Source organism: Ambystoma mexicanum, chromosome 5q (assembly GCF_040938575.1).
Source record: "Ambystoma mexicanum isolate Mex_15411 chromosome 5q, UKY_AmexF1_1, whole genome shotgun sequence".
NCBI classification, from domain to species: domain Eukaryota; kingdom Metazoa; phylum Chordata; class Amphibia; order Caudata; family Ambystomatidae; genus Ambystoma; species Ambystoma mexicanum.
Window position 1 is genome coordinate 221225875 of NC_090933.1, and position 12720 is coordinate 221238594.

The following is a 12720-nucleotide window of genomic DNA, read 5'->3' on the forward strand; positions in this document are numbered from 1 at the left end:
TGTTCCTTAATCAACTCGATGGAAGAGTCCGACAACACAAGACAGGGTAATTCAGGAAACAGCTTGGGTTCATCATTTTTCAAAACTGTATGGAATGCGAAACCCACGATGGCTCATGAGGTCAGTGGTGTATCCTGGGAATTAAATGTCTCATGATATGACATAAGAACACTGATACAAAATCTACAGTATCTAGAGCGGTAGGTCTCAATGGTCTGAGTAATTAGGTCCTAAGATCTGACCCTGAACTCTGGGCCTGCGTGTTGGCAGCCCTGTTTGACAGAATAATCAATACCAAACAAATACCTGGTTCATGGAGAAGGGCAATTATTATTCCCATTCATAAAAGGGGTGATCGTTCGGCTCCTTTTAACTGCCGTCCAATGTCTCTTTTAGACACAGATGGGAAAATATTTGCCTGCTTAGTCCTCAGGGATCTTGAAAATTGGGCGAAAGCAAAGGGCATTCTCTCGAAACACCAGATAAGCTTTCATAGAGGTGTTTTGACCTCTTTAAATGGTCTTGTGTTGGCTAGTGTTAGCAGTGGGTCTTCTGCAAAGATGGTCTCCCACTCTACAGGCAGTGATTGATCTTTCCCAAGTGTTTTATACGGTCAATAGGGACCGTCTCTGGGGTAAGTTAAGAAATTGGAGTTTACCTGAGAACCTGCTTGTCATACTGATCGAGTTGCATAGGGACTCAGAACTGCTATTAGATTGGATAGATCAGGGAACTTGTCTTGTCCAATTAGAATAGACAAGGGGTACGCCAGGGGTGCTTGGTTGCCCCATTTCTATTCAATCTTTACTTATCTGATTTGGTAAAGTGGGTAGATGAATCGGCCTTGGTGAGCCCTAAGTTTGGCAAAACGAAAATGAATTGGATAGCCTATGCCGATGATATCATCTTACTTGATCATACTCAGATTGTTCTTCAACATTTACTTTTTGCACTCCAGAAATATGAGGAGCTCAACGATCTGAAGATCAGTCTCAAGAAGTTAAAAATTCTGATCTTTAAACATCCGTTAAGGGCCACTAAGTACTTCTCATGGTCCATGGACGATCAAACTATACCGATTGCCAAAGAAGTTACCTATCTAGGCTTGGTCGTTAGATCTTTCCAACAAAAGTCCATGTGAAAGCTATCTTAGAGGCTACAATATTGCAATTGGGTTCACATTTGAAAAAGATCCTAAATAAGTTCTGTAAATGATCTCTTCTTCCTATTATTCGGTATTAAATTGGCAAAGTAATACCAACTTTGCTTTTTGGTTTTGCCATTAACCCGAGTCCTATTTCATAGATTGGGAGAGATTGGAGGGAAGAATATGGAGGTGTGTCCTTCGTCTTCCAAACTGTGTCCCAATAGCTAGCCTAAGGTATGAGCTGACTTTACAATTGTTGAAAGCCTGGATGGAATGGAAGTGAATTTCTCTGTATGGGTTAATTCTGGCTCCCCCTACATCGTCATTATATGAAGATGTCTCCTTAGCTTTACAGGCCTCCTCAAACCAGTATCTGAATAATCTAAAAAATATATGTAACAACATCTTACTAGATTCAGAATGCTGGCAGGAAATGCTAATTCATAACCCTATGAAAGTAAAGGAGTGCATAAAAAGGGTGGATCGGATCAGAACTATTGTGGAAATTCAATCCTCAAAGGCCTCTCCCTCCTTAACTTCGATTGATAAACCCAGATGCCACCTTCCTACATATCTAAAAAATATTTCCTGATCCTAATGTCAGATTTGATTTCTTGAGATTTCGTTTTAATCTTCTCCCAACTCGCAAAATCCAATATATTCGGTGTAGAGAGGAAACTGGGAATTATATTTGTGATAGATGTGAGGAGGCCAGTTCAAAAACCCTTAGGCATCTGCTCGATACCTGTCCGGGGACCTCTGCGATGAGGCTGCAAGTGCTGTCTAGATTTGTTTGCCATGATTGGTGGTTGAATACAGATTGCTTTTGGGAAAGGTTAGCTTCAGCAAAGGAAGTACTCCTGACGATTGAAGTAGTTAAATTGTTGAAACAGCTGGAGGTGGATGGACTTCATCCCTGAGAAAGATCCAAAATACCAACAAGGAGGGCATATGATTCTTGGTTTTTGCTTGAAATGTCTGTCTTTTTATGTTCATTCTCTTTTTTGATTGCTTAAATTGTATTCCTTATATCATGATGTTTTATGTCAGTCATGATTCTATGTATGTTTTACTGTACTATTTTATCTAATGTTTTAATACATGCTATATTGCCAGTTTTTGTACAAAGTCATATTTTTGACTGTAACACAATAAATGTAAAAAAATAAAAATGAAAGCAACAAAATCCCTGAAATTCAGCTAAAGCCACCTAAACATCCTGCCCCCTGCTGTGCAGCCTATGACCACAATGATGACATCACAGATCACATCACTGATGACATCACTAATTACATGTTGTATGGGAAAATGATGAGAGACAATGTAAGTCATGAGTATTTTCCCGCAATGTGGCAAGAGAGTTTGCAATTCTGGACTCCGGTGCAGTTATTTTCCCCTGATTGTGGCTGCTTTTCACGGCACCGTAAAGGACACATGTGGGTGGACAGTGAAACTTTTTTTCAGAGAGCGGACGCAACCCGTTATGTTTTTGGAGGTTGGCAAGCTTGCTCAAGTATTTGGCTATCAGGATTTTACTCAGGTTGTCATGTTCCCAGTGCAAACGCTTACTCACAATACCACAACCACTTGTTTTGTATTGGGAGTTAGTTTTCCAGGTAAAATTTCACAACAGATTGCAGGGTTTACTTTGCCAGCATATTTATTGGAACATTTCCTCTCTCAGTTTATTTTTTTGGTGTTCATTAATTTTTTTAAGTCCAATGCTATTTTGTCTTGCGCACCTTCGTCTAAGGAGTAGGTCTATTGAACTACATTTGTATATTTCACTTCAAGATATATGATCACTTACTGTGCATAGATTCAGCAGTGCCAGCTTTTAATTTTCGGTATGGGGACAAAAGTACTTGGGGATATGTAATTTTGCAGCTGATCATTTGTTTCCTTTTACGTCCTCCTTAAATGTGGTTAGTTGGGGTTGTGAGATGCATGACAACAGTCACCAAGAGACCGGCCATAAAACAAGGTGCTTGTAGCATGCTGCTTAACCAAAGTGTGTGATCCTCAGTAAATGATTTAATTGCACAGGACATTACCTAAAAACATTGGGAGTTCTCAAATCCTGCAATCTGTTATGCATAATAAAAATAATAGTTATTTGTACAGCTACAGTGACATCAAGGGTGAAAAATAACTTAGGACCTGGGTCTCCCAACCATGCAGTAACCTGGACCAATCCTGCTTATTTTCAAGGGGTGGAAAAAGTCAACCCCCTCAGGCCAAAATGCCTAATAAGCGAGGCAAATTTAGAAGACCACATAGAGCAACATGGCCTGAGGGGGCCGGCCCTTTACTCACTTTGAAGCTAAGCAGTGATGAGCATATTTTCATGGGTGCAAGCTTTTGATTTTCGCTATGTGCGTGAAAGTACCTGGGTAAATGTTCTTCTTGCAGTTTAGCCAAGTTACATGTCTTGTATATATTGTTATATTCCACACGTCCCTTGTTATTTGGAAGATGATCATTCAGATTTCCTTTTTAGTTCACATTTTGGGACTTGTAGTACAGGACACTTGATGGACAAAACAAAACTACAAGTCACAAAATGCACAGAAAGAAAACAAGAACTGGGTGGGCATCTCCCGAATTACCTGGAGACACGCACACACACACACACACACACACACGCACACACGCACGCACACACTGGCACTGAAAACTCACACTCGACATGTCACAATGCTCACATACACACACGGTTGCACACGTGTGCGCACACGCTAACACTCGTCATTGCAGAGAAAAGGTACACTGCAGACACAATTCATCTGTAACGCTTACCTTGGTGCTCTGCAGAAGCGCCTGGTCCATTGTGTACTCTGCACAACTTATTACCCAAACCTCGAGCATCATTATGAGTAACTCACTGCTGGGTTTGCGGCAAAAGGAGTGGGAATTTTGGTAAGGTACTCCCCGAGAGGTGGCTAGTATCCTCGGTGGTGAATCAGTTTTGTGTTGATTACCTAGAACTAAAACACAGGTGTCACTTGTGCTCCTTAGCTCGCTCCCCAGTTCCCAGCGTATCTCCCTTGGAAAGGCTGGACTCACCTGTGGAGTGATGAATGGAGCACAGGGGTTTGTGGGTATTCCCGTTGCCAGATACTACACTGGCTCCTAGCTTGCCCAGACCAGCTGCGGCACGCAAGATGCGGTTGGTGTACTTTCTTGCAGTGCTGGAGCTTCCTTCCCAGAGCCCCTTCAAGTCTTTATAAAGTATCACACTGTCCTTGTTTGCTGGTTTCTACCACCTAGAGTGTTCCAGTTTCTTTCTGCTTGCCAGTGCTTTTCTATGCTGCTAGATGTCTGCTAGTTGTCCTTTGCCTTCAACGTTCTGCTTTCAATGTCTTTAGCAGACCTTTCTGCCAGGGATGTCATTTGGGGGTTTCCAAGGGTCGTACCTGCGACTCCTGTGGTCTCCCTTGCTATCCCTAAAATAAAAACAAAAAACAACTTTTTTTTTCCTTTTTAAAAATGTATTTTTAATTGAGGCTCCTGGGCTGCGGCCAGCAGCATGTGGCTCTTTGTTTCTGGAGTGGGTGGTTTTCAGGTATCTATAGCCATTAAGATAGCTCCGTGGGTTGAGCGCTCGCTGCTGCAATGTGTGTGTGATCTGCAGGTTGCAGGTTCAACTCCCAGCAAGAGCATCTCAGCCTTTCATCCTGCTGAGGTTGATAAATGAGTACCAACACAGGTTGGGTAATATATATTTGTTCTATATGAAACGATTAAGGGTAAGTGATATATAATAACACAACTTTATCATTTAGCCTTGAACGTCTGCTTGCATTCACAGTAATTTGGTAATATGGGCCTATACGTGCTGATATTAATGATACATATGGTGATCCGTTCTTGTATAAATGTATATCACTTTACAGTGATATCATAACCATATTTTCGTGGTGTTCTTGGAAACAATGCTATGTGATGCCACTTCCTGTTTTGTCAAGGGGTAACAGGTCGTGTTCCATCGCTTCCCGTTATGTCACTTTGGGGTGGGGTCAAGTAACATCACTTCCTGTGATGTCATCAGAGGTCAAGGGTCATGGGATGTCACTTCTGCTACCCCTTGCATTTTGGTGAAATGGCATCCCTGCTTTCTGTCATCAATGTTTGTCTTTGGTCAACCAGCTATAAATGTAATTTTCCAAGTAGCCAAGTGCTTAATGTCTTTTTCCCCCTTCTTTAACGATCTAGGATTGGTTGAAAGCGCACAGGAGTCCCTGCGATGACCAGGACCAGAATGGGAGAATGAACTCAAGACTGCTGCAGGTGCTACACGGTAGGTATCAACAGTCCGGATACACTTCTCTGTGGTGCTGTTGTGCTCCTCCTGGTATTCTCTAATGTTGTTTCAACTGCGTTTGCTTCTGTTTGTTGTGGGGTTGTATGCTGAGGAAGCCTGAAACTCAGTAAGCGTTCAGCTGCAGGTGCAGAAGCAACACAAAGCGAGTTGAGAACCTGGGGTGTGGCTTATATAATGGGTGCCTCCCTGTTACACTGGAGCAAGTTCTGCAGTCCATCTTCGGTGCCAGGCTGTGTAGCAAATGTGGCGGCCATGTTGGGAGGAACCTCACTTCCCATATCTGAATGAGAATCAGACTACTGGTGAGAGCGCCAGCAGCCCATTAGTGCAGTCCATCCTTTCCCAATCCTACAAATGTTGAAGTGGGTACAGTGAGTTCTACTAGTGTCTCTGCCTGTGATCATGACACCCTCACACACACCTTCACACCATGTGCACACACACTCAAATCAAACACACACACTCTCAGATGACATGCACACCTCACACCACACATTTCCCCTTACACTGCACATATATTCAAAAAGAGGACTACACCGTCTCTGGGCAACATTATAAAACAGAAAAAATGAAACAAAGAAAAATCACATTAATGCTGAACACTGCCATTGGAGAACCCTGTTCTGTGGGAGTTTGAAATGCAGCACTTAACCATTATGCTGCAATGATGTTGTTGTTTGGATTCTGACAAGTTTCATACCTAGCATTTTATCATTGAACATATTAAATGAAAGACTAAGTATGAAATATATGCCCTGTGAAGCAGCAAGACATTGTGGCCTGGTGGTTAAATGCTGGGCCTTTTACCCTGGCAGACCAGAATTCAATGCTGTATGTTTAAAAAAGAAATTGTGTATAGAATTTAATTAAAAGAAAAGCAACGAAACTGGGAGGTGGCAAGGTTTGTTGCAGTGCAGTCTTGTGATCTTATTTGGCATGAGCGCATTTAGACGTGGCTGCAATGTCAAACACATCCAAGCAACCCTTGTGCCAAAATAATGGCGCCGGAATGTCTTTTGCACTGAAAAGGGTGCGCCGACAAGGGTGCTGTTGTGGATTGGGTGCACCGAATCGGCACGCAGCAAAAGGAGGGGTGCTGAAAAGGAGCGTTGATTGCTGCTTAACCAAAGTGTGTGGTCCATGGAAAATAATTTAGTCTCACTGTGTATTGCCTAAAAACATTGCAAGTTCTCGTAGCCTGCAATCCGAAGACCCTAGCATGTGGTCTAGTAGGGTTTAAAAATGGACAGTGGGCGAACACCATGCTAGCGGTCTGGAAGCATTCTAAAAATCTATGGAAAAAACAAAACCGTTGAAATTCAAGGAAAAAACTTTAGTTGTAGGGACGTTAAGGTGAGCAATACATTTCATGATTTGACTTATAAATGATGGTATGTCTAATTCCATTATTGACGTAATCAATTATATTCTACGTAATTAGTGCTGTCACCAGTGATGCCATCAGTGAAATGATTTGTAATGTCATCAGTGTTCTCATACAACATGTAATTAGTGATGTCATTAGTGATGTGAACTTTGATGTCATCGTTGTGGGCATAGGCTGCGCAACGTTAAGGTGGCTTTAGCTGAACTTCAGGGGTTTTGTTGCGTTAAGTTCCCACCTTTGGGTCCCTGCAACTAAAGTGTTTTTCTTGTATTTCAAAGGTTTTGTTGCAATGTATTGCTTAGCTTAACGTCCATGTACCTAAAGTGTTTTGCTTGAAAAAAAAAAAATATATATATATATATATATATGCGTGAGTATTCGATTTTATACCACCAATGATACTATTTTTGTTGTAACGGCACACAACCTCCTGCAAAGTCAACTCGCCTTCCCTGAAAGTCATTGCTAGCTTTATAATCTCTGAGTCATTAGATAACAGATAGAGCTCCACACTTAGTGGTTTCAAATGTTTATGGTCTGCAATTCATTCTTAATGAGCTCGCTCCATGTCTTTATTCTTCTTCACACCCTCCTGCTGGGAAATGTCTTACTCTGCCTTGGCTTTTGTTAATGATTCCACAATCATTTCAAAACCATTTCTTCTGCCTCATGTAATTCTGACACTGCATAAGAGCCGGGCTCTGCAGCCTCACAGTTGGAAATATAACCTTTAATGTATTAATTTCTCTTGCTCAAAACAATTTAACCTCTGTCTTGGTTTTGTGATTGCTAAGTGTTCCAATTAAATGCCTCTTTCATTTTTTTTGTCCTGGAGGGCTTGATCTTAACAGTATTACGCTCAACGTCCCCTGCCTGGTAAATGATGAGCCCCCCCACCCCCCCCACGGCCCCCTCAAGAGTTCTCCATCAATCTGTTATCTTCCTCGCAAGTGTCTGTCACATTTCAGAAACAAAAGGAAGGATTAATTAAACCATTTCAAACACTAAATAACAAAACTCGGAAAAAAATGGAAACATAATTACAGAGACAGAGCAGCCGATGAGCAAAAATATATGTATTTTTCTAATCAAGCGTGGCTGGTGAATGCCTGTTTAAATGTTGAATCATCCATATCCGGCTGCAACCTCTGTCAGGAGTGGCGAGAGTGTGAAAATTAATCATTGCAGCAAAACAATGTTGTTAGCGACACTGATTTTTCGTTTAACCACCTGGTGGGTTGTTACAACTTTCCAAGGGATGCAGAGACGTGTTTGGTGATCGCATGCCAGGAAGAAGAGGGGCTTGAAAAGGAGGTACCTGAATTGGGCACACAGGCAACCCCCTCGCTTTTTAGGCCTATCAACCCTATGTTGTGCATTAGGATTTGTACCACGCATCTCTGCAATTTGCATGGTCTCCAGGCAGATCTGGAAGAGAGCGGATTGGTTTGGTTAGTTGGGAACAGAGGGAAAGGCAAAATTGTAGTGCTTTTGTGTTGAGGTTGCAGGTCAGAAGTACCCTGAGCTCCATGGGCCTGTAATCTTTCTAGAGGTGAATTGTATGCTGCATCAAAGGCTTTGTGTCCACAGGATGGGCTTTTGTGACTGTAGCTTGGGCGTTTATGGGCCAGGGCCTGAGTATTTGAACTATATTTAGAGGTGTCATTTTGTGATGTTTTAAGTGTGGGGAGAGTTTTTTTTGGAAAGAGGTGTGCAAGTGGATGGTTTGCCTATGTAGGTGGTGATTAAGGTGGAGAGAAGTTGAGAGTTAGTCAAAGGTTGGGGGGTGTTCTTTAGGTTTACATCAGGCTTTGAAATTATAGGTCTTGATGTTGGCTGAATTATGGTTAGATGTGTTTTGGTCATGATTGGTGTGTGAAGATGTCCCGTGTTGAGGTTTAGATATTCTTAGAGACTGGGACAATGTTCACTTAGGATTTTTTTCAGTGTCTTGATATGATCACTTCCAGTTGTTTTAGTTTCCTGAGTGCAATGCAAAGTGTTCATGGGACTGGCTGTGCTCATCATATGATCTTCGTCAGGCTGTGGACCCCTGTTTATTCAGAGTGGCTGCTTCTGACTTGTGTTATCCCAGGGGTAGATTCTGTTGCATGTGCACGAGGCACAATTATTCTAGTTGACTGAATCCTTTGGCATACATTTCATTATGTATTGCAACAATGTTTGTAAATTAATTTTATTAGTATTTATAAAGCGCTTCACAGCAAAGCTTTACTTTACTTTAGAAATTTGTATCGCGCACCACTGCCCCGGAGGCTTAAGGGCGCCAACAAAAAACAAAGACAGAACAATAAACAGCAGGTCACAAAAGTCAGGGGCGCATATGCAGGTTAGGAATTGACGACCTAGCTAAACAGGTGTGTCTTAAGTTTCTTCCTAGAGACAGATGTTGAGGATTCCTCTCTCAGGTTCACAGATATTGTATTCCACATATAAGGGGCCACGCAAACAAAGCTCCTTGTTTTATTTGTGACAATGTACATGCTGGAATTTTAAATTGGGTAGTATTATCCGATCTTAGATTGTGCAAGTTAGATTTTTCTTCCAGGACTTCTTTCAGGTATGCTGGTGCTGTACTTTTGAGACATTTATGGGTGATTAGAAGGAGTCGAAAAAAGCCTGGCTTTCATAGGGAGCCAGTGTAGACTCCTCCTGGCCTCAGACACATGGTCTTTCCTGTTAAGATCCATTATAATTCTAATGGCATTATTCTGCACAATTTGAAGCTGATTAATCTGAGTTGCAGGCAACCCAACTAACAGGCTACTAGAGTAACCGAGTAATCTTTATAGACGAATTACAAAAAAAGGTACAAAATAAGAGGCAGAGCAAAAACAAAATGTGTAGCTGTCAGAAATAAATACATTGGCAGAATGATAAAAAACAAGACAGAAATAAGTCTTTAGCTCGTACCAGAAAATATAGTGAGGGAGAAGACTGCATGTCAGGAGGGAGAGTTCCACTGTTTTAGTGCAAGAAGGGAGAACGGGCAGAAATGAAAATGTGCACAGGGAGGTTTTGAGACAGAAAGTAAATTCAGATGTTGAGATAGGAGAGAGCACAAGGGGAATAGGGTGATATCAGAGAACACAGATAGAGGGGAGCTTGGCCATGGTAGCATTTAAAGTGAGAACATGGAAAATGAGATATGATTTGACGGGAAGGTAGGAGATGGACAGAAGAGATGAGGTGATAAAGGATCAGGGAAGTAAAGGAAAAAGAACCATAAGGGAAGAATTAAAGACAGAGTGGAGTGGAACAAGATAGGAGGGAAGGGCAACCAGGAGGGCAGAGCATTAGCTGAGTTGAGAAAACCAAGGTACAGATAGGTTTAGTAGCGTGAAAGGAAAGAAAAGGATGCATTCAAAGTAGATTATACATGTTATGGCAACAGAAATATGATGTGAGAAATGTGACCCCAAGGATGCAAGCATGAGGAGAAAAAGGAACAAAGGTAGGAGGATAACGCAGACCAGAGGGAGAGGGAGTTGGGTACAGGAGTCTTTTATGATAATATTCTCCGCAATGATCCTGGATGAACAACGGATGCTATTAACCCTCCATTTCTGATAACAATAAACAAACTTAGTAAAGCTCTTCTCTCGCGACGCGCCAATAAAACTCTGAGTCTAGATAATCTTCCAATCGATTTTTGTAAAACTGAACCCGACATTTGGATTCCCATGCTGCTAAACCATTTAATAATATTCAGCATAATAAACAAATGCCAACAACATGGAAAGGGGCAGAAATCATCCCAATTTCTAAGAAAGGGGATCGAAATGACACCTCCAACTACTGCCCAATCTCACAAAAAGATGGAAATGCAAAAATATACAGGAAGATTAATTTATATCGCCTAGAGTCCTGGGTGCATGAGAATCAAATCCTTTCTAACCTACAGGCAGGGTTTAGCCATATCAGTACAAGTGGTCAGGTATTAAGGTTAGTCCTCTTACATCAAAAATGTGTGCAGTTATACAGACAACCTTCGTATCTGATTTTCGTTGATCTACGAACAGCATTTGATGCTGTTCCTAGAAGTAGCCACTCAGAGGCACTACAGAGAGTTGGAGTAAGGAGTAACCCTATAACTGCAATCATACATTTATACAGTGATGCAAAGGTCCATTATGGCATCGTGGTGAAAGTACAGCTCAATTTCCAATCACAAGAGGGATAGGGCAGGGATGCATACCAGCTCCACTTCTTTTCTCGTTACACATGAATAGCTTATTTGAATCAATGAGTACACTCAAAAGGGATGCACCAAGACTCAGCGATACCATAATCAGTATCTTGCTGTTTGCGGATGAGGCAGTGGTGATTAACAAGACCCCCATGGGGCTACAAAGGGCAATGGGGCACCATGATCAATATGGTAACAAAAATGGCCTCAAAATTATTATCAGCTAAACCAAATATTTAATTTGGGTTCTAGAGCTGTACGGTAAGAGAGTTGAAAGGGTAGCCTTTTATGATTACATACGGGTGAAACTGGAAATAAGGGGTAGCTGGACAAAACAAATATTCAAGAGCGAATTAACTTTAGCTAAACAGGGAGGGCCAATCAATACCTTTGCCAAATGGTACGGAGGTAAGGCTTTAATTCAGACATTGGAAGCATACAGAGGGAAGGCATTGGCAGCGGCTCTGTATGGTGCTGAAATCAGGGGTGGCTGCAATCTCTCATCTCTGGGAAGAATGGGAATCCAAATAATCAAAGCCTTTCTTGGTCTTCCTATGAGTACACCTACTCTTCCACTGCAGTGGGAACTTTGGATCCAGAGAATTACTTTAGAAGCGAGCTTCAGACCTCTCCACTTTTGGTGAAAACTGTGGAGCAGTGAGACCCTGGAGCCGTATAGAGCTGCCTGCTCAGATGTGTGTTCCCAAGTGTGGTTGCAAAATCTCCCCTGTTTCAAGTGTATAGTCTTCAAGATGCTTGGGCTTCAAACAACTATGGGATGCAGGTTCCACAAACAAGCTATACAATCTTCCCATGAAAGAGAGGCTGAACAAGACCTAAAAAAAATGGCCTTTCTCATGCAGACTTGCTACAATCCCTAATGCTGGTATTGTCACTAGTTACTTAGACAGGAAGATTGCACTTACTCAAGAACCATACCTCTCTTTGATAGAGGATACTGACACAAGACTACGGTTTTTAAAGTTTTGTTTACGGATACTACCCTTAAGTAGTTTCTCCTATACGTTTAAAATGGGGGCTGTCAAGGAATGCAGATTCTGCTCAATCAAGAAGAAAATATTGAGAATTTTTTGCTACTCTGAAGAGGACAGCATTTATTTATGGTCTGAATATCTTATTTTCAACTTGATACTTTGGGGTACCTCACAATATTTAAAGAAATCATGGGAAATTAGGAGACCAAGATAAGTACATTTTTCAAATATTATCTTGCAGTTCATTTAAGTCTGGAATTTTCATTATCTGTGAATATAGCTGTCATCTGAAAATACTGTAACATACATGGAATTGGTATGATGTAGGGATGAATCAATCACTGATACAGCCTAAACGGCTATAAATAGCAATACTATTGAGAAGGAAGAGTGATAGGACAGCACCTAATTTATTCATGCAAAGGGGGTGGTTAATATTTATGAAATTAATGAGTTTACCTCTTTTATTGATGTATTAATATATATTTCTTTTTTTAAAACTTAATTTATTAATTATGGTGGTACACGTCTCTGCTTCAACATGACATTTCATAACATTCAACAGTTCAATTACAATATCAAAACACAGTTACAACCTGTATTTTCTACACAGTCTGCCCATTTTCGGGTCTAGTCGGGCTACTTCCGACTGACCCT